General features: G+C 44.3%; 1 long non-coding RNA gene across 1 annotated transcript; it reads right to left on the bottom strand.

The window, feature by feature from the left end:
* Positions 1-5,033: 5,033 nt before the first annotated feature.
* Positions 5,034-21,406, bottom strand: LOC106570341 (uncharacterized). Its single transcript, XR_001320650.2, has 4 exons — positions 21,086-21,406; positions 8,668-8,803; positions 8,250-8,392; positions 5,034-6,570 (listed from the first exon to the last, which is right to left on the bottom strand). It is a non-coding gene; the product is annotated as an uncharacterized lncRNA (long non-coding RNA).
* Positions 21,407-24,672: the final 3,266 nt, after the last annotated feature.

Genomic DNA, 24,672 nt, shown 5'->3' with positions numbered 1-24,672 from the left:
AAGAGCTCAGTAACTTTCAACATGGCACCGTCATAGGATGCCACCTTTCCAACAAGTCAGTTTGTCAAATTTCTGCCCTACTAGAGCTGCCCCAGTCAACTGTAAGTGCTGTTATTGTTAAGTGGAAACGTCTAGGAGCAACAACGGCTCAGCTGCAAAGTGATAGGCCACACAAGCTCACAGAACGGGACCGCAGAGTGCTGAAGCACGTAGCGAGTAAAAAAATAATCTGTCCTCAGTTGCAACACTCACTACCGAGTTCCAAACTGCCTCTGGAAGCAATGTCAGCACAATACAGTGAGGGAAAAAAGTATTTGATCCCCTGCTAATTTTGTACGTTTGCCCACTGACAAAGAAATGATCAGTCTATAATTTTAATGGTAGGTTTATTTGAACAGTGAGAGACAGAATAACAACAAAAAAATCCAGAAAAACGCATGTCAAAAATGTTATAAATTGATTTGCATTTTAATGAGGGAAATAAGTATTGTGGCAGTGTGGAGTGCAATAGAGATTGTGTCATCTGTGGATCTGTTAGGGTGGAATGCGAATTGGAGTAGGTCCAGGATGTCTGGGACGATGGCGTTGATGTGAGCCATGACCAGCCTATCAAATCAAGTCAAATTTTATTGGTCACATACACACATATTTTTATTGGTCACATCCACCGAAAATCCACGATAACTGAGAATTTCAATAAGAATTTTTCAATGGCTGGGCATGCTTTCCACCTGGCTACCCCTACCCCGGTCAACAGCCCTGCACCCCCCACAGCAACTTGCCCAAGCCTCCCCATTTCTCCTTCACCCAAATCCAGATAGCTGATGTTATGAAAGAGCTGCAAAATCTGGACCCCTGCAAATCAGCCAGGCTAGACAATCTGGACCCTCTCTTTCTAAAATTATCTGCCGAAATTGTTGCAACCCCTATTACTAGCCTGTTCAACCTCTCTTTCATATCGTCTGAGATCCCCAAAGATTGGAAAGCTGCCACGGTCATCCCCCTCTTCAAAGGAGGAGACACTCTAGACCTGAACTGCTACAGACCTATATCTATCCTACCCTGCCTTTCTAAGGTCTTCGAAAGCCAAGTTAACAAACAGATCACCGACCATTTAGAATCCCACCGCACCTTCTCCGCTATGCAATCTGGTTTCTGAGCTGATCATGGTTGCACCTCAGCCACGCTCAAGGTCCTAAACGATATCATAACCGCCATCAATAAGAGGCAATACTGTGCAGCTGTATTCATCAACCTGGCCAAGGCTTTCGACTCTGTCAATCACCACATTCTTATTGGCAGACTCAACAGCCTTGGTTTCTCAAATGACTGCCTCGCCTGGTTCACCAACTACTTCTCAGACAGAATTCAGTGTCAAATCGGAGGGCCTGTTGTCCGGACCTCTGGCAGTCTCTATGGGGGTGCCACAGGGTTCAATTCTTGGGCCGACTCTCTTCTCTGTATACATCAATGATGTCGCTCTTGCTGCTGGTGATTCTCTGATCCACCTCTACGCAGACGACAACATTCTGTATACTTCTGGCCCTTCTTTGGACACTGTGTTAACTAACCTGCAGACGAGCTTCAATGCCATACAACTCTCCTTCCGTGGCCTCCAACTGCTCTTAAATGCAAGTAGAACTAAATGCATGCTCTTCAACCGATCGCTGCCCACACCCGCCCGCCCGTCCAGCATCACTACTCTGGACGGTTCTGACTTAGAATATGTGGACAACTACATATAGCTAGGTGTCTGGTTAGACTGTAAACTCTCCTTCCAGACTCACATTAAGCATCTCCAATCAAAAATTAAATCTAGAATCGGCTTCCTATTTCACAACAAAGCATTCTTCACTCATGCTGCCAAACATACCCTCGTAATACTGACTATCCTACCGATCCTTGACTTTGGCAATGTCATTTACAAAATAGCCTCCAACACTCTACTCAGCAAATTGGATGCAGTCTATCACAGTGCCATCCATTTTGTCACCAAAGCCCCATATACTACCCACCACTGCGATCTGTATGCTCTTGTTGGCTGGCCCTCGCTTCATATTCGTCGCCAAACCCATTGGCTCCATGTCATCTACAAGTCCTTGCTAGGTAAAGCCCCACCTTATCTCAGCTCACTGGTCACCATAGCAGCACCCACCCGTAGCATGCGCTCCAGCAGGTATATTTCACTGGTCACCCCCAAAACCAATTCCTCCTTTGGCCGCCTTTCCTTCCAGTTCTCTGCTGCCAATGACTGGAACTAACGGCAAAATTCACTGAAGCTGGAGACTCATATCTCCCTCACTAGCTTTAAGCACCAGCTGTCAGAGCAGCTCACAGATCACTGCACCTGTACATAACCCATCTGTAAATAGCCCATCCAACTACCTGATCCCCATACTGTTATTTATTTATTTTGCTCCTTTGCACCCCATATCACTACTTGCACATTCATCTTCTGCACATCTATCACTCCAGTGTTTAATTGCTATATTGTAATTATTTCGCCACTACGGCCTATTTATTGTCTTACCTCCCTTATCCTACCTCATTTGCACACACTGTATATAGACTTTTTCTATTGTGTTATTGACTGTATGTTTTGTTTATTCCATGTGTAACTCTGTGTTGTTGTTTTGTCGCACTGCTTTGCTTCATCTTGGCCAGGTCGCAGTTGTAAATGAGAACTTGTTCTCAACTAGCCTACCTGGTTAAATAAAGGTGTAATAAAAAATATATGTATATTTTTATTGCGGGTGTAGCGAAATGCTTGTGTTCCTTGCTCCAACAGTGCAGTAATATCTAACAATACACACAGATCTAAAGTAAAAGAATGGAGTTAAGAAATATACAGTGAGGAATTTTTTTGTTGTTGATCCCCTGCTGATTTTGTATGTTTGCCCACTGACAAAGAAATGATCAGTCTATAATTTTAATGGTAGGTTTATTTGAACAATGAGAGACAGGATAACAACAAACAAATCCAGAAAAACACATGTCAAAAATGTTAAATTGATTTGCATTTTAATGAGGGAAATAAGTATTTGATCCCCTCTCAATCAGAAAGATTTCTGGCTCCCAGGTGTCTTTTATACAGGTAACGAGCTGAGATTAGGAGCACACTCTTAAAAGGAGTGCTCCTAATCTCAGTTTGTTACCTGTATAAAAGACACCTGTCCACAGAAGCAATCAATCAGATTCCAAACTCTCCACCATGGCCAAGACCAAAGAGCTCTCCAAGAATGTCAGGGACAAGATTGTACACCTACACAAGGCTGGAATGGGCTACAAGACCATCGCCAAGCAGCTTGGTGAGAAGGTGACAACAGTTGGTGCGATTATTCGCAAATGGAAGAAACACAAAAGAACTGTCAATCTCCATGCAAGATCTCACCTCGTGGAGTTGCAATGATCATGAGAACGGTGAGGAATCAGCCCAGAACTACACGGGAGGATCTTGTCAATGATCTCAAGGCAGCTGGGACCATAGTCACCAAGAAAACAATTGGTAACACACTACGCCGTGAAGGACTGAAATCCTGCAGCGCCCGCAAGGTCTCCCTTCTCAAGAAAGCACATATACATGCCCGTCTGAAGTTTGCCAATGAACATCTGAATGATTCAGTGGACAACTGGGTGACAGTGTTGTGGTCAGATGAGACCAAAATGGAGCTCTTTGGCATCAACTCAACTTGCCGTGTTTGGAGGAGGAGGAATGCTGCCTATGACCCCAAGAACACCACCCCCACCGTCAAACATGGAGGTGGAAACATTGTGCTTTGGGGGTGTTTTTCTGCTAAGGGGACAGGACAACTTCACCGCATCAAAGGGACGATGGACGGGGCCATGTACCGTCAAATCTTGGGTGAGAACCTCCTTCCCTCAGCCAGGGCATTGAAAATGGGTCATGGATGGGTATTCCAGCATGACAATGACCCAAAACACATGGCCAAGGCAACAAAGGAGTGGCTCAAGAAGAAGCACATTAAGGTCCTGGAGTGGCCTAGCCAGTCTCCAGACCTTAATCCCATAGAAAATCTGTGGAGGGAGCTGAAGGTTCGAGTTGCCAAACGTCAGCCTCGAAACCTTAATGACTTGGAGAAGATCTGCAAAGAGGAGTGGGACAAAATCCCTCCTGAGATGTGTGCAAACCTGGTGGCCAACTACAAGAAACGTCTGACCTCTTTGATTGCCAACAAGGGTTTTGCCACCAAGTACTAAGTCATGTTTTGCAGAGGGATCAATGACTTATTTCCCTCATTAAAATGCAAATCAATTTATAACATTTTTGACATGCGTTTTTCTGGATTTTTTTTTATTCTGTCTCTCACTGTTCAAAAACCTACCATTCAAATTAAAGACTGATCATTTCTTTGTCAGTGGGCAAACGTACAAAATCAGCAGGGGATCAAATACTTTTTTCCCTCACTGTATAAATATTAGGATGAGCAATGTCGGAGTGGCATTGACTAAAATACAGTAGAATAGAATACCGTATACACATATGGAATGAGTAAAGCAGTATGTAAACATTATTAAAATGACTAGTGTTCCATTATTAAAGTGACCAGTGATTCCATGCCTATGTATATAGAACAGCAGCCTTTAAGTTGCAGGGTTGAGTAACCGGGTGGTAGCCGGCTATTGAACAGTCTGATGGCCTTGAGATAGAAGCTGTTTTTCAGTCTCTCGATCCCAGCTTTGATGCACCTGTACTGACCTCGCCTTCTGGATGGTAACGGGGTGAACAGGCCTTGGCTCAGGTTGTTGATGTCCTTGATTATCTTTTTGGCCTTCCTGTGACATAGGGTGCTGTAGGTGTCCTGGAGGGCAGGCAGTGTGCCCCCGGTGATACGTTGGGCAGACCGCACCACCCTCTGGAGAGCCCTGCGGTTGTGGGCAGTGCAGTTGCCATACCAGGCGGTGATACAGCCCGACAGGATGCTCTCAATTGTGTATCTGTAAACGTTTGTGAGGGTCTAAGGGGCCAAGCCGAATTTCTTTAGCCTCCTGAGGTTGAAGAGACGCTGTTGCGCCTTCTTCACCACACTGTCTGTGTGGGTGGACCATTTCAGATCATCGGTGATGTGTACGCCGAGAAACGTGAAGTTTTCACCATCTCCACTGCGGTCCTGTCAATGTGGATAGCATTTAATGGCTACAGTTGAAGTAGCTTGCGAGCCGCCTCTATCCCAGACAACGGCAAGTCAAACACCTTCCTTACTTCCGCCACGAAATCCTCCAGCCTAAGGCAAACGGTGGATTGTTGCTCCCATACCACCGTAGCCCAGGCGAGTGCCCTCCCGGACAACAGCATTATAAGATACGCCATCTTAGAACGGTCCGACAGAAACGAAGAGGGCTGCAGATCGAAAATGAGGGAGCACTGGGAGAGAAAAGCCCGGCAGGTTCCTGGATCCCCAGCGTAGTGCTCCGGAGGAGGTAAGCAAGGTTAACGGGAAGTTGGGGTAGGCTGGGGAGAAACACTGCAGGTAGCGGGATTACTGAGAATCTGGGAGGTTACAGTTGTGGCTTGCTGCCTGTTAGAAAATCCGTGGAATAGCTCCAGTAATGCATTGAAAGCATGGTCATGGTTTTCCACCAAGGTCTGGAGTCTTTCCATAAGCCTTTCAAGGAACTCCTGGTGGCTCCTTGGGAAGAGACAGCGTCGCGGAGCTGGTCCGAGTCTGCTGGGTCAGTCATGGCCAGTTCGTACTATCACGACTCGGGATATGACCCAGATGCAGACACAGGGGGTGGATAGTTCAATACTCAGAATATTTATTATAGAAAGGGGCAGGCAAAGGGCAGGTCGAGGACAGGCAGTGGTTCGTAATCCAAGGCAGGGTCAAACAGGGACAGAACGGAAGTCAGGGTCAGGACAGACAGAAAGGTCAGATCCGGGAAGACTCGAAAAACAAACTTAAGCGCAGAAGCAACCTGAAACACGCTGGTAAGACCCGACAAGACAAACTGGCAACAGACAAACAGAACAACGCAGGTATTAATACACAGGGGATAATGGGGAAAAATAGGAAACACCTGGTGGGGGGTGGAGACAAGCACAAGACAGGTAAAACAAATCAGGGTGTAACAACAACAAAATGTGGAATAAGTCAATGGATATGCACTATCTGTAACTGTAAAGCAAGGGTGTCAAACTCATTCCATGGAGGGCGTAGAGTCTGCTGGTTTTTCTTTTCAATTTCAATTAAGACTTAGACAACCAGGTGAGGGGAGTTTCTTACTAATGAGTGACCTTAATTCATTAATTATGTTCAAGGGAAGAGCGAAAACCTGCAGACACTCGGCCCTTTGTGAAATGAATTTAACACGTGCTGAAAAGGAACAAGCAGTGATTCTCCACTGCATGTAGACGTAGATTAAGGATCAGTGCTTTACTAGGAAACTTCCAGGTAGTGGTTTTGATTGGCCAGAGCGAACCTGCAGGTAGCAGGAATCTTATCTTTTGGTACAGTATCTTGTAGCCCCTCTCTCCAGGCTTCCGTAGGTTCCTTAGGATGTGGTCAGAGTGAACGTTCACCAACCAACCCACCAACCCCAGCACAGAGCCTGAAAATCAACCAGTGGGGAAGCTGATTTATAATGACAGTGTGTAGAAGACGACCAATGAGGTGAACATTTGGAAATGTGAGGTGTTTATGGATAGCGTGGCGTGGCATAACTCTAGAACGATCAGGGACAATACATGAAGAAATTCACGGAACATATTGACAGACAACTGTGTAATTTGTGGGTTATGATTTTTTTCTTGAGAGGATGATCAGGGGGCCGGAACATAATTTCAAATAATTTGTAGACTGCAGATTGACCGCAAGAAGCCCAAACAGATATAATATTTGACTAAAACATAATTTCAAACCTTGCTTACATTTGTATACGATCACATACACCTTCCTAATATTGAGCTGTACCCCCTTTTGCCCTCAGATCAGCCTCAATTAGTCGGGGTATGGACTCCACAAGATGCCGAAAGCATTCCACAGGGATGCTGGCCCATGTTGACATCAATGCTTCCCACAGTTGTGTCCTTTGGGTGGTGGACCATTCTTGATATACACACAGGAAACTGTTGAGCGTGAAAAACCCAGCAGCGTTGCAGTTCTTGACACACTCAAAATGGTGCACCTCGTACCTACTACCATAGCCGTTCAAAGGCACTTAAATCTTGTCTTGCCCATTCACCCTCTGAATGGCACAAGTGTCTCGAGGCTTAAAAATCCTTCTTTAACCTGTCTCCTCCCCTTCATCTACACTGATTGAAGTGGATTTAACAAATGAGTATGGTTACATTATTGTAACCGTACTCATTAGTTCCGTGAATTTCTTCATGTATTGTCCCTGATCGTTCTAGAGTTATGCCATGCCACGATTATTGTGGATAGTCAGATTCATATAATAGTTTGATTAAAATGTTTAAATGCTTTGCAAGAACGATTTCCTTAATAATCCTGTTTACATGGATACATCTGAAATCAGGCTACCTGATGGCACTCTGATAAATGTAGAAAATCGGCAATCAAAATAAACATTCTACCACAGCGAACATGTTGTTTTTGGAAGCATATTTGATTCTGAGTTCAGACATATGAAGTTTGTATGTGAAAACTACTTCTAAGAAGCATACATTCAGTTGTTCCGAATACACTTCACTTGCGCTAAAGAGGGAGGCTCTCGGCTGGTGCTAACTCATGTGCAGATCAAATACACAGCTGGAACACCAATTAAGGTGTTTACTGTACGTGTCCTAATAATTTGAAAGATTGCTCAGAAAACCAGGTATTTTAATCGATGTATGCTTACTTTGATTTTTACCTCACACCCATTAAGATAAGCAGAGTAAGGTGTTTACATGACTACTGCATAATCTGTCTACTGTCATAATCTGTTTGATATCTAATTATTAGTGTGCATGTAAACATACTGAATAAGGCATCATAGCTTTCACCTGGATTCACCTAGTCAGTCTATGTCATGGAAATGTTCCTATTGTTTTGTACACTGTGTATATCTCTCTATTATTCGTGGAAATACTTTGGAACAGATATCCAAAATTAAACTCACTTGAGCTGATTTGCTGGTGTTTTTACAGTCTTTTAAGTCCAACATTATTTATACATTTTTCTCAGAACGCATGGGGGCCAAATAAAATCACTCGCGGGTCAAATTGTGCCCAAGGGCCGCCAGTTGGGGAACCCTGATGTATGCAGTATGTCACCCATGTCTCTTACCTGTGATGAAGCAGGGGCTGGTAACCCAGTTGCTCAGGTAGCTGACCTGCATATAGCCATTATAGATGCAGAACACAAAGGCCAGGACGAACAATGCAAATGATGTAGATTTCCCTCCACCAAAAAAAAAATGGATAGATGATCTAGAAGAAAAAAATAGAACTGATTAATAATAATTTCACCACCAGTTGTCTAACGTGGATGTTTCTCATGGCTGAGAAACAAGTTACAATGTTGACACATCATTTAGGCAATGACATGCATTATTATTACCGATTTCATTTTAAATTACAATTGGATTTCAGCTATCAAAATGCCTAATGAACTGAACACTGTCACCTAGAACAGTGGTTCTCAACCAGGTACTTGGCCTATCCACTGGGGACACTTGGGAAGACTCATCAGACCATAGGCTTACTGGTGCAATGCATATGGGCAGGTATTCTGGGCAGAGCAAAATAACCAACCAGCAGTAACTGATTGGGAAGATGAGTGGTTTTCTCAGCAGAAGTCCACAGCATAAGGCACAGTGGCACCAGAAAAGCAGGTAGCTCCTGAAAAAAAAATGGAAAGTATCCAACTCAATAATTAACACATACATCACTTGAGAAACATGCGTACATGTGATCAAATCACTGGTATGTCCAGCTCCATCGTCCAATCATAAATAAAGATAAAGGATGGTTCTAACAAAAACATTTTTTTATTTAACCAGGTAGGCTAGTTGAGAACAAGTTCTCATTTGCAACTGCGACCTGGCCAAGATAAAGCATAGCAATTCGACACATACAACAACACAGAGTTACACATGGAATAAACAAAACATACAGTCAATAATACAGTAGAACAAAAGAAAACAAAAAGTCTATATACAGTGAATGCAAATGAGGTAGGTTAAAGCAATAAATAGGCAATGGTGGCGAAGTAATTACAATATAGCAATTAAACACTGGAATGGTAGATGTGCAGAAGATGAATGTGCAAGTAAAGATACTGGGGTGCAAAGGAGCAAGATAAATAAATAAATACAGTATGGGGATGAGGTACGTAGATAGATGGGCTGTTAACAGATGGGCTATGTACAGGTGCAGTGATCTGTGAGCTGCTCTGACAGCTGGTGCTTAAAGCTAGTGAGGGAGATATGAGTCTCCAGCTTCAGAGATTTTTGCAGTTCGTTCCAGTCATTGGCAGCAGAGAACTGTAAGGAAAGACGACCAAAGGAGGAATTGGCTTTGGGGGTGACCAGGGAGATATACCTGCTGGAGCGCGTGCTATGAGTGGGTGCTGCTATGGTGACCAGTGAGCAGAGAAGGCGGGGCTTTACCTAGCAGAGACTTGTAGATAACCTGTAGCCAGTGGGTTTGGCGACAAGTATGAAGCGAGGGCCAACCAACGAGAGCGTACAGGTCGCAATCATGGGTAGTGTATGGGGCTTTGGTGACAAAACGGATGGCACTGTGATAGACTGCATCCAGTTTGTTGAGTAGAGTGTTGGAGGCTATTTTATAGATGACATCACCGATGTCGAGGATCGGTAGGATGGTCAGTTTTACGAGGGTATGTTTGGCAGCATGAGTGAAGGATGCTTTGTTGCGATATAGGAAGCCGATTCTAGATTTAATTTTGGATTGGAGATGCTTAATGTGAGTCTGGAAGGAGAGTTTACAGTCTAACCAGACACCCAGGTATTTGTAGTTGTCCACATATTCTAAGTCAGAGCCGTCCAGAGTAGTGATGCTGGACGGGCGAGCAGGTGCGGGCAGTGATCGATTGAATAGCATGCATTTAGTTTTACTTGCGTTTAAGAGCAGTTAGAGGCCACGGAAGGAGAGTTGTATGGCATTGAAGCTCGTCTGGAGGGTAGTTAACACAGTGTCCAAAGAGGGGCCAGAAGTATACCGAATGGTGTCGTCTGCGTAGAGGTGGATCAGAGAATCACCAGCAGCAAGAGCAACATCATTGATGTATACAGAGAAGAGAGTCGGCCCAAGAATTGAACCCTGTGGCACACCCATAGAGACTGCCAGAGGTCCGGACAACAAGCCCTCCGATTTGACACACTGAACTCTATCAGAGAAGTAGTTGGTAAACCAGGCGAGGCAATCATTTGAGAAACCAAGGCTGGCGAGTCTGCCAATAAGAATGTGGTGATTGACAGAGTCGAAAGCCTTGGCCAGGTCGATGAATACGGCTGCACAGTAATGTCTCTTATTGATGGCGGTTATGATGTCGTTTAGGACCTTGAGCGTGGCTGAGGTGCACCCATGACCAGCTCTGAAACCAGATTGCATAGCGGAGAAGGTATGGTGGGATTCGAAATGGTCGATAATCTGTTTGTTAACTTGGCTTCGAAGACCTTAGAAAGACAGGGTAGGATAGATATAGGTCTGTAGCAGTTTGGGTCTAGAGTGTCACCCCCTTTGAAGAGGGGGATTACCACGGCAGCTTTCCAATCTTTGGGAATCTCAGACGATACGATAGAGAGGTTGAACAGACTAGTAATAGGGGTTGCAACAATTTCGGCAGATAATTTTAGAAAGAGAGGGTCCAGATTGTTTAGCCCGGCTGATTTGTATGGGTCTACAATTTGCAGCTCTTTCAGAACATCAGCTATCTGGATATGGGTGATGGAGAAATGGTGGGGGCTTTGGCGGATTGATGTGGAGGGTGCCGGGCAGTTGACCGGGGTAGGGGTAGCCAGGTGGAAAGCATGGCCAGCCGTAGAGAAATGCTTATTGAAATTCTCAATTATAGTGGATTTATCGATGGTAACAGTGTTTCCTAGCCTCAGAGCAGTGGGCAGCTGGGAGGAGGTGCTCTTATTCTCCATGGACTTTACAGTGTCCCAGAACTTTTTTGAGTTAGTACTACAGGGTGCAAATTTCTGTTTGAAAAAGCTAGCCTTAGAAAAGCTAACTGCCTGTGTATATTTGTTCCTAACTTCTCTGAAAAGTTGCATATCACAGGGGCTATTCGATGCTAATGCAGAACGCCACAGGATGTTTTTGTGCTGGTCAAGGGCAGACAGGTCTGGAGTGAACCAAGGACTATATCTATTCCTAGTTCTACATTTTTTGAGTGGGGCATGCTTATTTAAGATGGTGAGGAAGGCACTTTTAAAGAATAGCCACGCATCATCTACTGACGGGATGAGGTCAATGTCATTCCAGGAAACCCCGGCCAGGTCGATTAGAAAGGCCTGCTCGCAGAAGTGTTTTAGGGAGCGTTTGACAGTGATGAGGGGTGGTCGTTTGGTCGCAGACCCATTACGGATGCAGGCAATGAGGCAGTGATCGCTGAGATCTTGATTGAAAACAGCAGAGGTGTATTTGGAGGGCGAGTTAGTTAGGATGACATCTATGAGGGTGCCCGTGTTTACGGATTTGGGGTTGTACCTGGTAGGTTCTGTCGTGTCTTTGGCTATGCCGGATTAAGTGATATGACATGCTAACCTATAAAATTCTTTCTCTAATTAATATTACCTGATTAAGCTAATCATGTAAATGTAATTAACTAGAAAGTCGGGGCACCACGGAATAACGTTTATAGAGCCGTTATCTTCCGAATAAACTCTTAAAATACTTAGTAATACTTTACATCGGTAGCAGTCAATATTAACCCTTATCTTATTTTCAGTCTCATAATGAAAGTTGTAAATTCTTGGCTATCTTCACGAACCCTGGCTAACAAGTTGAATCAGCAATACCAAATTGGGTTTAATTATTTATTTACCAAATACCTAATCACACAGAATTACATATACACAGAATACAAATGATGTCATACAGAAAACGTCCTGGTGGACGGAACCTGTATGAAAGCTGGTTACACAAAGGAAAGGGGGTTGGGCTTGAATGAAAGAGCGGGAAGATTTAGGAACGAAGAAACAGCAGCTATGCTATCGTAAATACATTATCTTATGCATTACTAAATTACCGCCCATTTGGAAAAGGAAAATGCAATAAATATTTACTCTGAGCTGCGCTTCGGTATATTGGTCGTAGATGCTGGCCAGGTTGGCCAACAGATCTTCCTGTCCTCGGAAGAATGTCTCTGGTGGTAAATTGGATACGTGGCGGTATCTTCGTCCGTCTGTTAGACTGGATCCGTCGTCCGTCCTTTCCTAGCCCCCGTCTACAGCGGCCGCTGCTAACTCAACGGCTAGGAAGTATCACTTCTGTAGTGAATAAGCTCAAAGTTCATACCATTCGCCACCAAAGCTCACGCCGAGGTTGGCTTAGTTCTGTACTTGACGTGTGTCCTTCTAACGTAGAGGCTGCAGACCTCACGTACTGGAACAACGTGGTTATCTTTTCGTCAAAGGCTTATATAGTGGAGAGGGGGAAGGATGTGTTTCATCGTTTATAACCCCTGTCTCTGCACAGGGGTGGGCCACTGATCAAGCAGGGCACTTTCCTTATGAAAACCCAATTCTCTCATTTGGAAGCTAAAATTAAATGTAATCTCCTAACAAACAATTCCAATATCAAACATTCCAATTGCATAACAATTCCATGTCACTCTGATAACTAGAGGGTGTATACTTTCTCAGGTACAGTTTATGTCATCTTGTCATCAGTCATAATGTCTCAGATGACAACCGAACTGACATACATACTCATTACGTTCCCAAGCATATTTCCAACTGGTTTTATTACCAAAATATGGTTCCTTTTCCCCATTTGTTTGATGTTCCCAGACTCTCTATATTTAACACAGGCTATTCAAGTCCTTCAGTAGGGTCAGAGAGGGGAAGGGAGAAAGGTATTTATGGGGGGGGGGGTCATAAACCTTACCCACAGGCCAACGTCATGACAGTTCATTGATAATTTGTGTGAGATTGAGGGCATCAAGCTTAGATTGTAGGATGGCCGGGGTGTTATGTTTTTCAAGACATTGGAATCGTGGCTGTGTGTATCTTTAAAATGGTGTAAAATAGTGGTATGTTTGAGAACTTTGAATTATGACATTTTGTGGTTTTGAATTTGGCGCTCTGATTTTTCACTGGCTGTTGAATAGTGTGAACCGTGGAGCGTCCCACCTCCCCAAGAGAGGTATTGCATGTCCCAGTTTAGGTCACCTAGTAGCACGAGCTCAGAAGATAGATGGGGGGCAATCAATTCACATATGGTATCGAGGGCACAGCTGGGGCAGAGGGAGGTCTATAGCAGTGAAAAGACTTGTTTCTGGAAAGGTGCATTTTTAGAAGTAGAAGCTCGAAATGTTTGGGTACAGACTTGGATAGTAATACAGAACTCTGCAGGCTATCTTTGCTGTAGATTGCAACACCGCCCCCTTTGGCAGTTCTATCTTGGCGGAAAATGTTATAGTCTGCGATGGAGATTTCAGGGTTTTTGGTGGTTTTCCTAAGCCAGGATTCAGACACGGCTAAGACATCCCGGTTGGCAGAGTGTGCTAAAGCAGTGAGTAAAACAAACTTAGGGAGTAGGCTTCTAATGTTAACATGCATGAAACCAAGGCTTTTACGGTTACAGAAGTCAACAAATGAGAGCACCTGGGGAGTGGGAGTGGAGGTAGGCACTGCAGGACTTGGATTAACCTCCACATCACCAGAGGAACAGAGGAGAATTAGGATAAGGGTACGGCTAAAGGCTATACGAACTGGCCGTCTAGCACGTTCAGAACAAAGAGTAAAAGGAGCAGATTTCTGGGCACAATAGCATAGATTCAAGGCATAGTGTACAGACAAAAGTAAGGTAGGATGTGAGTACATTGGAGGTAAACCTAGGCATTGAGTAATGATGAGAGAGATATAGTCTCTAGAGACGTTTAAACCAGGTGATGTAGGAGGTGGAACAACATGGTTGGTTAAGGCATATTGAGCAGGGCTAGAGGCTCTACAGTGAAATAAGACAGTAATCACTAACCAGGACAGTAATGGACAAGGCATATTGATGTTAGAGAGAGGCATGCGTAGCCAAGTGAACATATGGGTCCAGTCAGTGGTTGGGCTGACTGGGGACACGGCGATTCAGACAGTTAGCAGGCCGATGCTAACAAGCTAACAGTTAGTAGGCCGGGGCTAAACAAGCTAGCAGTTAGCAGACCGGGGCTGGCAAGCTAGCAGTTAGCAGACCTGCAGAAGAAACATAGCGGAAACCTTGAAATAACATCCAACACAAAACTGAGTGAGCAATGTTCAGTCTGAACCTACTTCTGAAGCCAAAAAGTAAAAGACAATCTCTAGGTAATTTTGTTATATAAAGCTTAGCAAATAAGGCTACCAAGCTTCTCGGACAGAACAGACTTGGCTGCAACTTCAATTAGCACTGACGTGTGAAGTGAGATGTGTGAAAACTCTTGAGTACAAAAATAAGCTCCTCAAGGATAATCCAGAGACACTATATGCTGACTACTACACAGACCATGCCCTGGCATGGCACACTGCTATAAGAGCTCACTACCCCTATGTCGAGAGAGAGAGGGCATTGGCCCAGGGTGGAAACTCTGAATACTAGACATTGAAGAAATGGAAACAACCTCTGTCAACGTCTGGGACAGTAATGCTGCAGGGCATCCTCATGCAGTTCCAGTAGGACTTTTACAGGATCAAAAAGAGAGCACAGCAGGAAAAGCTCTCTCTCTGTGACGACTCCCCCATCCTGAGTCAGTCTGATCACACCTCTTCAAACTGTCCTGCAGACGAGGATAGTCACCCCCCCCCCCCCAGCACTGAACACACCCAGGTCCCACAACTGACTGCTCCTCCATCATCGAAGCTGGAGAGAGACATGATGAAGCTCAGAGAGCTAGTCCACACAATTCAGACAGAACAGACCCATGAAACAGACCAGCACAACAACACCCTCCCAACAAGACCTGGAGAGCTGAAGGTGGAGATGGACAGTTCTCTGACAGAGCTAGCTGCACTCCGGACTGAGGTGAGACAACTTAAGGAGGAGAGAGAGGAACACATGGCACAGCTAACAGCAGTGAAGGAGGAGAGAGGAACATATGGCACAGCTAACAGCAGTGAAGGAGGAGAGAGGAACATATGGCACAGCTAACAGCAGTGAAGGAGGAGAGAGAGACACGCATGGCACAGCTAACAGCAGTGAAGGAGGAGAGAGAGACACACATGGAACAGCTAACAGCAGTGAAGGAGGAGAGAGAGACACATATGGCACAGCTAACAGCAGTGAAGGATGAGGTGAGAAAGCTGAGGTGTGACAGAGAGCAGGAAACTCCCCCAGAGAAGCCAGCAGAACAGCCCACCTCAGACCCCGACCACAACCTCAACACCGCAATGGAACAGACAACACAGGACCCACCAACCCAACAGACCCCACCCCTCCTAACAGCCCTCCTGTCAGCTCCCCCGATAACCCTCATGACAACCCCCACACATCCACTGAGGACACACAAAAGCCAGAAATGGTGTTCCTCATTGACTCAAATGGCAAATACATTCAAGAGAACTAACTTTTGTCCAAACACTAGGCATGCCCTGGAGCTGTTGTCAGAGGACAGACTAGAGTCCCCCAGCCACATTATAATTCACAGGGGCACAAACTACCTGAGGGCCCAGCAGGAAAGGATGGTCACAGCACAAGGGAATGATTGAAAAAGCTTCTTCCACTTTCCCCAACACACAAGTTGTTATCTCCACCCTGCTACCATGAAAAGACATTCACCTTGTCAACATACAGCGGGTGAATGCAAGCATTTCCCGGGAATGTGCCTCAAAACGTAATGTCTACCTGGCCCGCCACTCCAACCTGGACTTGAACAGCCTTTACCACCAGGTCCACCTGTACAAGGCAGCAATCCCAACTTTTGCCAGGACCCTAAAGGACGTCACCCTTAACCACAGCCCCATCACCTCACACAGGAGCAACAGAGCAACGGACACCCTGCCCAGACCAGCGAGACACCCTCCCAGACCTGCAAGACCACCGCCTGAAGGACCTACACAGAGAGAACCCACGCCAAGAGGACCTACACCCAGACCACAGCTTCACTAGGCACACCCCAACCAGCTGAGACCACCCCAAACAAACCCTGACCACCCCCCCAGATCAGACCTACCTCCCCCCATGCACCCTGCCCCTGCAGCAAGGACCTCAATATGACAGCGACATATATGCCCAGGCCATGAGCAGAGCAACAGGCCCCAAACCCACTAATGAACCCGCCCAAGCCCCATCCTGCAACCTAACAGGTATGTATCAGTTGCTCAACATGCTCTGCTCACACCTACTGTGATGTTCCCAGCCTAAACCACACAAAACAACACTAGACACTATGAAACACAAAGCTTTTACTATCTCATCCAGGAATATACAGGGTCTGAGGTCATCTGTCTTTGGCCTAAAGAGCAGGAGCCCAGACTTCATCATAGAAACTGGAAGTACAGACATTCTCATCCTACAAGAAACATGGTATAGAGGAGACAGACCCACAGGTTGCCCTCTAGGTTACAGAGAGCTGGTAGTGCCATCCACCAAACTACCAGGTGTGAAACAGGGAAGAGACTCAGGGAATATGCTAATTTGGTATAGAGTAGACCTAACCCACGATTAAATTAGTCAAAACAGGGACATTTTACATCTGTCTAGAAATTAATACGGAAATGATCTCAACAGAGAAAAATGTCCTTATGTGTGCTACCTATATCCCCCCAACACAATCCCCATACTTTAATGAAGACAACTTCTCCATCCTAGAGGGGGAGATCAACAATTTCCAGGCCCAGGGACATGTACTAGTCTGTGGAGACCTACATGCCAGAACTGGACAAGAACCTGACACCCTCAGCACACAGGGGGACAAACACCTACCTGGAGGTGACAGTATTCACTCCCAAATATGCCCCCCTAGACACAACTATGATAAAACAACCAACAAAAATGGGTCACAACTCCTGCAGCTCTGCCGCACACTGGGTCAACGGTAGGCTTCGAGGGGACTCCTATGGTAGGTACACCTACAGCTCATCCCTTGGCAGTAGTACTGTAGATTACTTTATCATTGACCTCAACCCAGAGTCTCTCAGAGTGTTCACTGTCAGCCCACTGACACCTCTATCAGATCACAGCAAAATCACAGTCTACCTGAACAGAGCAATACTCAATCATGAGGCATCAAAGCCAAAGGAACTGCACAATATTAAGAAATGCTATAGATGGAAGGAAAGTAGTGTGGAAACCTACCAAGAAACAATTAGGTAACAACAAATTCAATCCCTTTAAGACAACTTACTGGACAAAAAATGGCACTGCAATAGTGAAGGTGTAAACTTGGCAGTAGAAAGCCTTAGCAGTATATTTGAACTTTCAGCTTCCCTATCAAATATAAACATTTCAAGCGGACAAAGTAAGAAAATTAACTACAATAAAAAATGGTTTGATGAAGAATACAAAAACCTAAGAAAAAAATTGAGAAAGCTATCCAACCAAAAACATAGAGACCCAGAAAAGCTGAGTCTATGGCTTCACTATGGTGAATCAATAAAACAATACAGAAATACACTACAGAAAAAGAAGGAACAGCACATCAGAAATCAGTTCAATGTAACTGAAGAATCTGTAGAACGTAACCACTTCTGGGAAGATTGGAACACACTAAACCAACAACACAAAGAGCTATCTATACAAAACAGAGATGAATGGATAAACCACTTCTCCAATCTGTTTGGCTCTATAAAAAAGAACAAACAGCAAAAACATAATAAATTACACATTTTTAGAATTTGCTAGTATAGATGACCAGAACACACTGGATTCTCCAATTACATTGAATGAACTACAGGACAAAATACAAACCCTCCAACCCAAAAAGGTGTTGATGGTATCCTACATGAAATTATAAAATATACAGACAACAAATTCCAATTGGCTATACTTAAACTCTTTAACATCATCCGCAGGTCTGGTATCTTCCCCAATATTTGGAACCAAGGACTGATAACCCCAATCCACAAAAATACACATTTGACCCCAATAACTACCGTGGGATATGGGTCAAAAGATCTTGTCTCTCAGATCTGAACGACAAGGCAAGAAAGGAACATAAAATTTGACATACAAATTAGGATCTGGCTATTAATACTTGAATCAGTTATAGAACCCATTGCCCTTTATGGTTGTGAGGTCTGGGGTCCGCTCACCAACCATGAGTTCACAAAACTGAGACTCTGCATGCAGAATTCTGAAAAAATATAATCGGTTTACAACGTAAAACACCAAATAATGCATGCAGAGCAGAATTAAGTTAATACCGCAAATGATCAAAATCCAGAAAAGAGTTGTTAAATTCTACAACCACGTAAAAGGAAATGATTCCCAAACCTTCCGTAACAAAGCCATCACCTACAGAGAGATGAACCAGAAGAAGAGTCCCCTAAGCAAGCTGATCCTGGGGCTCTGTTCACAAATACAAACAGACCCCACAGAGCCCCAGGACAGCAACACAATTAGACACAACCAAATCATGAGAAAACAAAAAATATTTACTTGACACATTGGAAAGAATTAACAAAAAAACTGAGCAAACTAGAATGCTATTAGGCCCTAAACAGAGAGTACACAGTGGCAGAATACCTGACCACTGTGACTGACCCAAAAATAAGGAAAGCTTTGACTATGTACAGACAATGCACAGAGCATAGCCTTGCTTTTGAGAAAGGTTGCCGTATGCACAGTCCACAAAATGAGGTGGAAACTGAGCTGCACTTCCTAACCTCCTGCCAAATGTATGACCATATAATTGACACATATTTCCCTCAGATTACAGACCCACAAAGAATTTAAAAACAAATCAAATTTTGATAAACTCCCATTACTATTGGGTGAAATACCACAGTGTGAAATCACAGCAGCAAGATTTGTGACCTGTTGCCACAAGAAAAGGGCAACCAGTGAAGAAGAAACACCATTGTAAATACAACCCATACTTATGTTGATTTATATTCCTTTTTACTTTAACTATTTTTTTGTTGTTGTATTTAACCTTTATTTAACCAGGTAGGCCAGTTGAGAACAAGTTCTCATTTACAACTGGGACCTGGCCAAGATAAAGCAAAGCAGTGCGACAAAACAACAACATGTGAACATGTCTTTCCCATGTCAATAAAGCCCCTTGAATTGAACTTAATTAAAGGAGCCCGAATCCAAATAAACTAATCGAGTCACGTGTCATTATCCAGCCAATATAAAATTGAACAATGTTATTCAATTTAAAACCCCAATAGTGTATACTGTATATAACTCATTGGGCGGATTAGATTATTCTGAGCCATGGGGCACCGGACCCTGGCCTGTGATGTGCTATGCAAAAACGGTGAGGGAGGAGCGCACTTCTCGGATTGAACAGTATTCTGCGCTGTTCGGTCATGTTGCCAACAAGGAAGTATCGTGTACCATGCAGAAACATAAAACATGTATTTTCCATATGGTTTAATTTTCATTGTTAAGACAGATAACACGTTTTTATCAAAGCAATCACCTACTCATTACTCCTCGTGCTTAATTATGTCACTTTTGTATGTTTTGAGACGATTTCGCCGTGGGTTTTGAACCGGGCACCTGGCTCACGCACCTGAGGCAGCCCGTTCCAAAACGAATGCAATCAACTTTCACCATTTCAAATACGCATACATGGGCGCCCGGGCGATATTAATCGAAGCCCCACATTCCATAGACCCCATTTTGGGGTGTGTTCAGGAGAAACCACTCTATTGTGGTGAAAATATGAAATTGCAGTACTTTTAGATTAATTCAATTACACATGTTGGCAAAAGCTGGAGTTTTTGTTCTAAATTCGTATCTCTTGTTCAGACATGATCGTTTCCTTGACTGGCGAAGAATAAGCCACTATCGGACATTCTTTGGAGGAAGGGGTGTCAGTGCACACAAAAAAACACAAATTGTTGGGGGCATGGACATCAAGCAATTTTCACATATAGTATGTCTGTCTCCAGTTGGCTAAAATGTTGCACTGACATTTTTTTTTACATTTCTCTGGCGAATACATGGTCACCCATAAACTGCTGGCTGACAAACTGGGGTCCTGTCTCAAATGGGTCCACGAGCAGTGTGGTTTCCGCTAAATAACACCCCCACAAAAATGTTTTCATGAAAAGAGAAATTTTTTTTTTTTCTTAATTTGCGGTTAGGTATAAGGTTAATATTGTGGTTAAGGTTAGGTTTAAAATCACATTTTAAGAAGATAAATTGTATAAATAGGCGGGGTTTATGACTTTGTGACTGGGTTAACTAGTGACGACTGAGCGTTGTGTGTTCGTCAGAGGCAGTACCCGAGTGCAACACCATTCGCAGTTCAATTACGCTGTTAGTAAAATACGTTTTGACTACACCAATTTTCTGCTTTGCAGGTTCATATCCAGAGTGGTTTTGTATTTCCGACATGGGGAAGAGAAGTCGACAGAGAAAGAAGGAGCATCAAAATAATAGCAAGCCTGGCGGAAGGGATATAGTAGGGACAATGCTGTAATGTTTGATAGCTAATCATAGATAGCCGGCTAACTTTAGGGGAAGGTTACTGTATCTAGCTAACTTAGCTTCAAATTACTGTAACGTTATGCCAAGTCAAAGAGCGATTTAATTTCTCCCTAGCGAGCCAGCAACTTTCATTTGATTACTATCGCACAACCCATTACTTATCATACCTTGTTGACATGCTTAACTAACTAGCTATTGTAGTTTGGTGCCAGATGTCCTTGTGCTGTCTTGCCGACTCGGTACAAGCTATACGGTACAAGCAGATTTGGGCCCAGGTTATAGCTATTGTACTAAAATGGTGAACTCTATCAAGATCTGGCCATCTGAGGCTGCAATTCTCGTCTCTTCTCTTACCTCCAAGGAGAACAAGCTGTTTGAACACTATTACCAGGAGCTGGGTCTTGTGCCTGAGGGGGAGTTTGAGAAGTTCATGGCGGCAATGCGGCGGCAGGTAGCCTAGTGGTTAGAGCGTTGGGCCAGTAACCAAAAGGTTGCTGGATTGAATCGCTGACAAGGTAAAAATCTGTCGTTCTGCCCTGTACAAGACAGTTAACCCACTGTTCCCCGGCAGGCCGTCATTGTAAATAAGAATTTGTTCTTAACTGAATTGCCTAGTTAAATAAAAAAGGGAGAACCACCATCCATCCGCAAGAGGTACTGAAGGGAATCTACTTAGCCAGAGGTCAGGGGTGTATTCACTATGAAGAAAATGGTATCAAACGGTGAGGAACCTATCTGAATTTGTCCAATAGAAACACTTGATTCTTTGCCAAACATTTTCTGTTTTGCTACAGTGCACTAATAAAAGTGGTCTTTCTCAGCCTGTGTAATGAGAACAAGATTGAAATTGATAGAGGTAGATGTTTGAATAGGATGATAGTTAATACATCATCCACTCTTTCTTTAGCCTGTTCCCGGATCTGTTATTGTTCATGATAATTTGGCATGACAATGACCATAGGAGGGGAGGGGGGGGTTAGTGAGACAGGGCACACAGGTCTAGGACCAGGCAACTCTTGCTCTACATCAGGATCCACAATTATGAAGACTGTTGTCCAAAACACCCTCTATTAAACCTCTAAAATGCATTGAAAGGAATGTGTTGTCCATCTGTAGCCATGCCAAGGAGATCCTCCACTGTCTGAGAACTAATACTTTAAGGAGATCCAGGAGGTTGTGATCGATGGGCAGAAAATAGAGGCTCCTCAGCCTCTGAGCTGGTATGAACACATGCGCATGCATGGACACAGACCCAAATGCCACGTTCATGTACTACTAGGAAACTCAAACATTTCCGACTTGCTAACTGGTTGAACCCGGTACGTGTATAACTACAACCAGTTAGCAAGTCGGACATTTCAGGGTTTACTAGTTCCGACTAGCAAGTGAGCGCGGCGTTACAGCTGCTAACCCTTTTTGTGTTGGTACCCAGATGTGCTAGCGTGGCACACCAACATGAGCAGGAAGATCCTGAGGAAGTCTCCTCCTGGAGAATTCCATCAGTTCCTAAGACCGGTCTACCAACACACACATACACCCACACAGTTCCCAGTCAGCGAGACCTAGTCGTGAGGAGACCAGCCTTCGGTGTTATTTTGTGACGATTTTCCAGACAGACAATGGGGAAATTGACAATCTCCTTAGTCCAGGACTAGGCTTAACCTGTGTCTGGGGAAACCAGCCCTAATATTCATGTCATAACTGAACCTGTGTCTGGGGAAACCAGCCCTAATGTTCATGTCATAACAACTGAACCTGTGTCTGGGGAAACCAGCCCTAATGTTCATGTCATAACAACTGAACCTGTGTCTGGGGAAACCAGCCATAATGTTCATGTCATAACAACTGAACCTGTGTCTGGGGAAACCAGCCCTAATGTTCATGTCACAACAACTGAACCTGTGTCTGGGGAAACCAGCCCTAATGTTCATGTCATAACAACTGAACCTGTGTCTGGGGAAACCAGCCCTAATGTTCATGTCATAACAACTGAACCTGTGTCTGGGGAAACCAGCCCTAATGTTCATGTCATAACAACTGAACCTGTGTCTGGGGAAACCAGCCCTAATGTTCATGTCATAACAACTGAACCTGTGTCTGGGGAAACCAGCCCTAATGGTCATGTCATAACAACTGAACCTGTGTCTGGGGAAACCAGCCCTAATGTTCATGTCATAACAACTGAACCTGTGTCTGGGGAAACCAGCCCTAATGTTCATGTCATAACAACTGAACCTGTGTCTGGGGAAACCAGCCCTAATGTTCATGTCATAACAACTGAACCTGTGTCTGGGGAAACCAGCCCTAATGTTCATGTCATAACAACTGAACCTGTGTCTGGGGAAACCAGCCCTAATGTTCATGTCATAACAACTGAACCTGTGTCTGGGGAAACCAGCCCTAATGTTCATGTCATAACAACTGAACCTGTGTCTGGGGAAACCAGCCCTAATGTTCATGTCACAACAACTGAACCTGTGTCTGGGGAAACCAGCCCTAATGTTCATGTCATAACAACTGAACCTGTGTCTGGGGAAACCAGCCCTAATGTTCATGTCATAACAACTGAACCTGTGTCTGGGGAAACCAGCCCTAATGTTCATGTCACAACAACTGAACCTGTGTCTGGGGAAACCAGCCCTAATGGTCATGTCATAACTTAACCTGACAATAGATGAGCTGCTGGTTGAGTTACTTAGTTTCTTGCATAGAATTAGAATACTAATTGAATAGGATCTTGATAGTTTCTTAGCTGTATGGCTTCCTTATGTAGTGTGGTGTTTCTGTCTCGACCTTGGCCTCTACAGGTAACGTCAGCAGACAGGAGGCTGTAAGTATGATCCCTCCTCTGCTGAAGATTGAACAAAAACACAAGGTAAGCGACACACTGGATGCCTCTCTGGTAAAGGCCTGCTCCCATTTCTGACCCCCCTAAACCTGGGAACATCATAGTGTAACAGTGTGTATTCCTGTAGGTAGATTCTGGACATGCGTGCTGCTCCTGGATCCAAGACAGCCCAGTTGATTGAGATGCTCCATTCTGATATGGACATACCCTTCCTTGGTAACGTGTGTCACACAAGCACAAATTGCAAAAATATGATCCATTGGAGTGTCTGAACCGTGTCTGAACCGTTGTCCTATAGGAAAAGGCCATAAGTTGCTGAATGTATCTTTTCTGAAAAGGAATAATACACTAACAACACATTGTAGTCCTGAACGTCTCTCTCTTTTGCTCTACCTTCTGCTTTGCGGAGGGCTTTGTGATTGTCTTCCCTGTGGCTCAGTTGGTAGAGCATGGTGTTTGCAACGCCAGCATGGTGTGTGCAACGCCAGGGTTATGGGTTAGATTCCCACAGGGGGCCAATACAACAACAACAAAAAAGGCATGAAATGTATGCATTCACTACTGTAAGTTGCTCTGGATAAGAGTGTCTGCTAAATAACTAAAAATGTAATAGCCAATGACATGGACAACAAGCATTGCTACTTGCTGGTGCACCAGGCTAAGAGACTGAACAGCCCCTGTATCATGGTGGTGAACCACGATGCCTCCCTGACTACAGATAGACATGGAGGACGGACAGAAGGACACACTGTTCTATGACTGCAGCGTCTGTGATGTCGCCTGCCGGTTAACAAAGAGTTAACCTGCTCAGCTTAGCTGAGAGAGAAGTAGGGAAGAAATAAAGGCAGGGGGGAGACAAAAAATCTGGGGGTTTTGTGTTTGACTCAGAACTCGACATGATATCTAGACAGTCAGCTATATTGGAGCTATATAAACCTCATGGTTCTACCCTGTCTGTCCTATGATTGGTTGCTATACTGGGCAGGCTACTGCTTGGTTGTTTTTAGTAGGGGAAACAAGTGTGACTACAAGAATGAGACTGTGGGTAGAGTAACTCTCCCAGGTCAAATGCTGAGTCTGACTGGTCCCACAA

Source organism: Salmo salar, chromosome ssa14, assembly GCF_905237065.1.
Source record: "Salmo salar chromosome ssa14, Ssal_v3.1, whole genome shotgun sequence".
Lineage (NCBI taxonomy): Eukaryota > Metazoa > Chordata > Actinopteri > Salmoniformes > Salmonidae > Salmo > Salmo salar.
The sequence above is the reverse complement of the archived record's forward strand: the minus strand, read 5'-3'. Positions and strand labels throughout refer to the sequence as shown.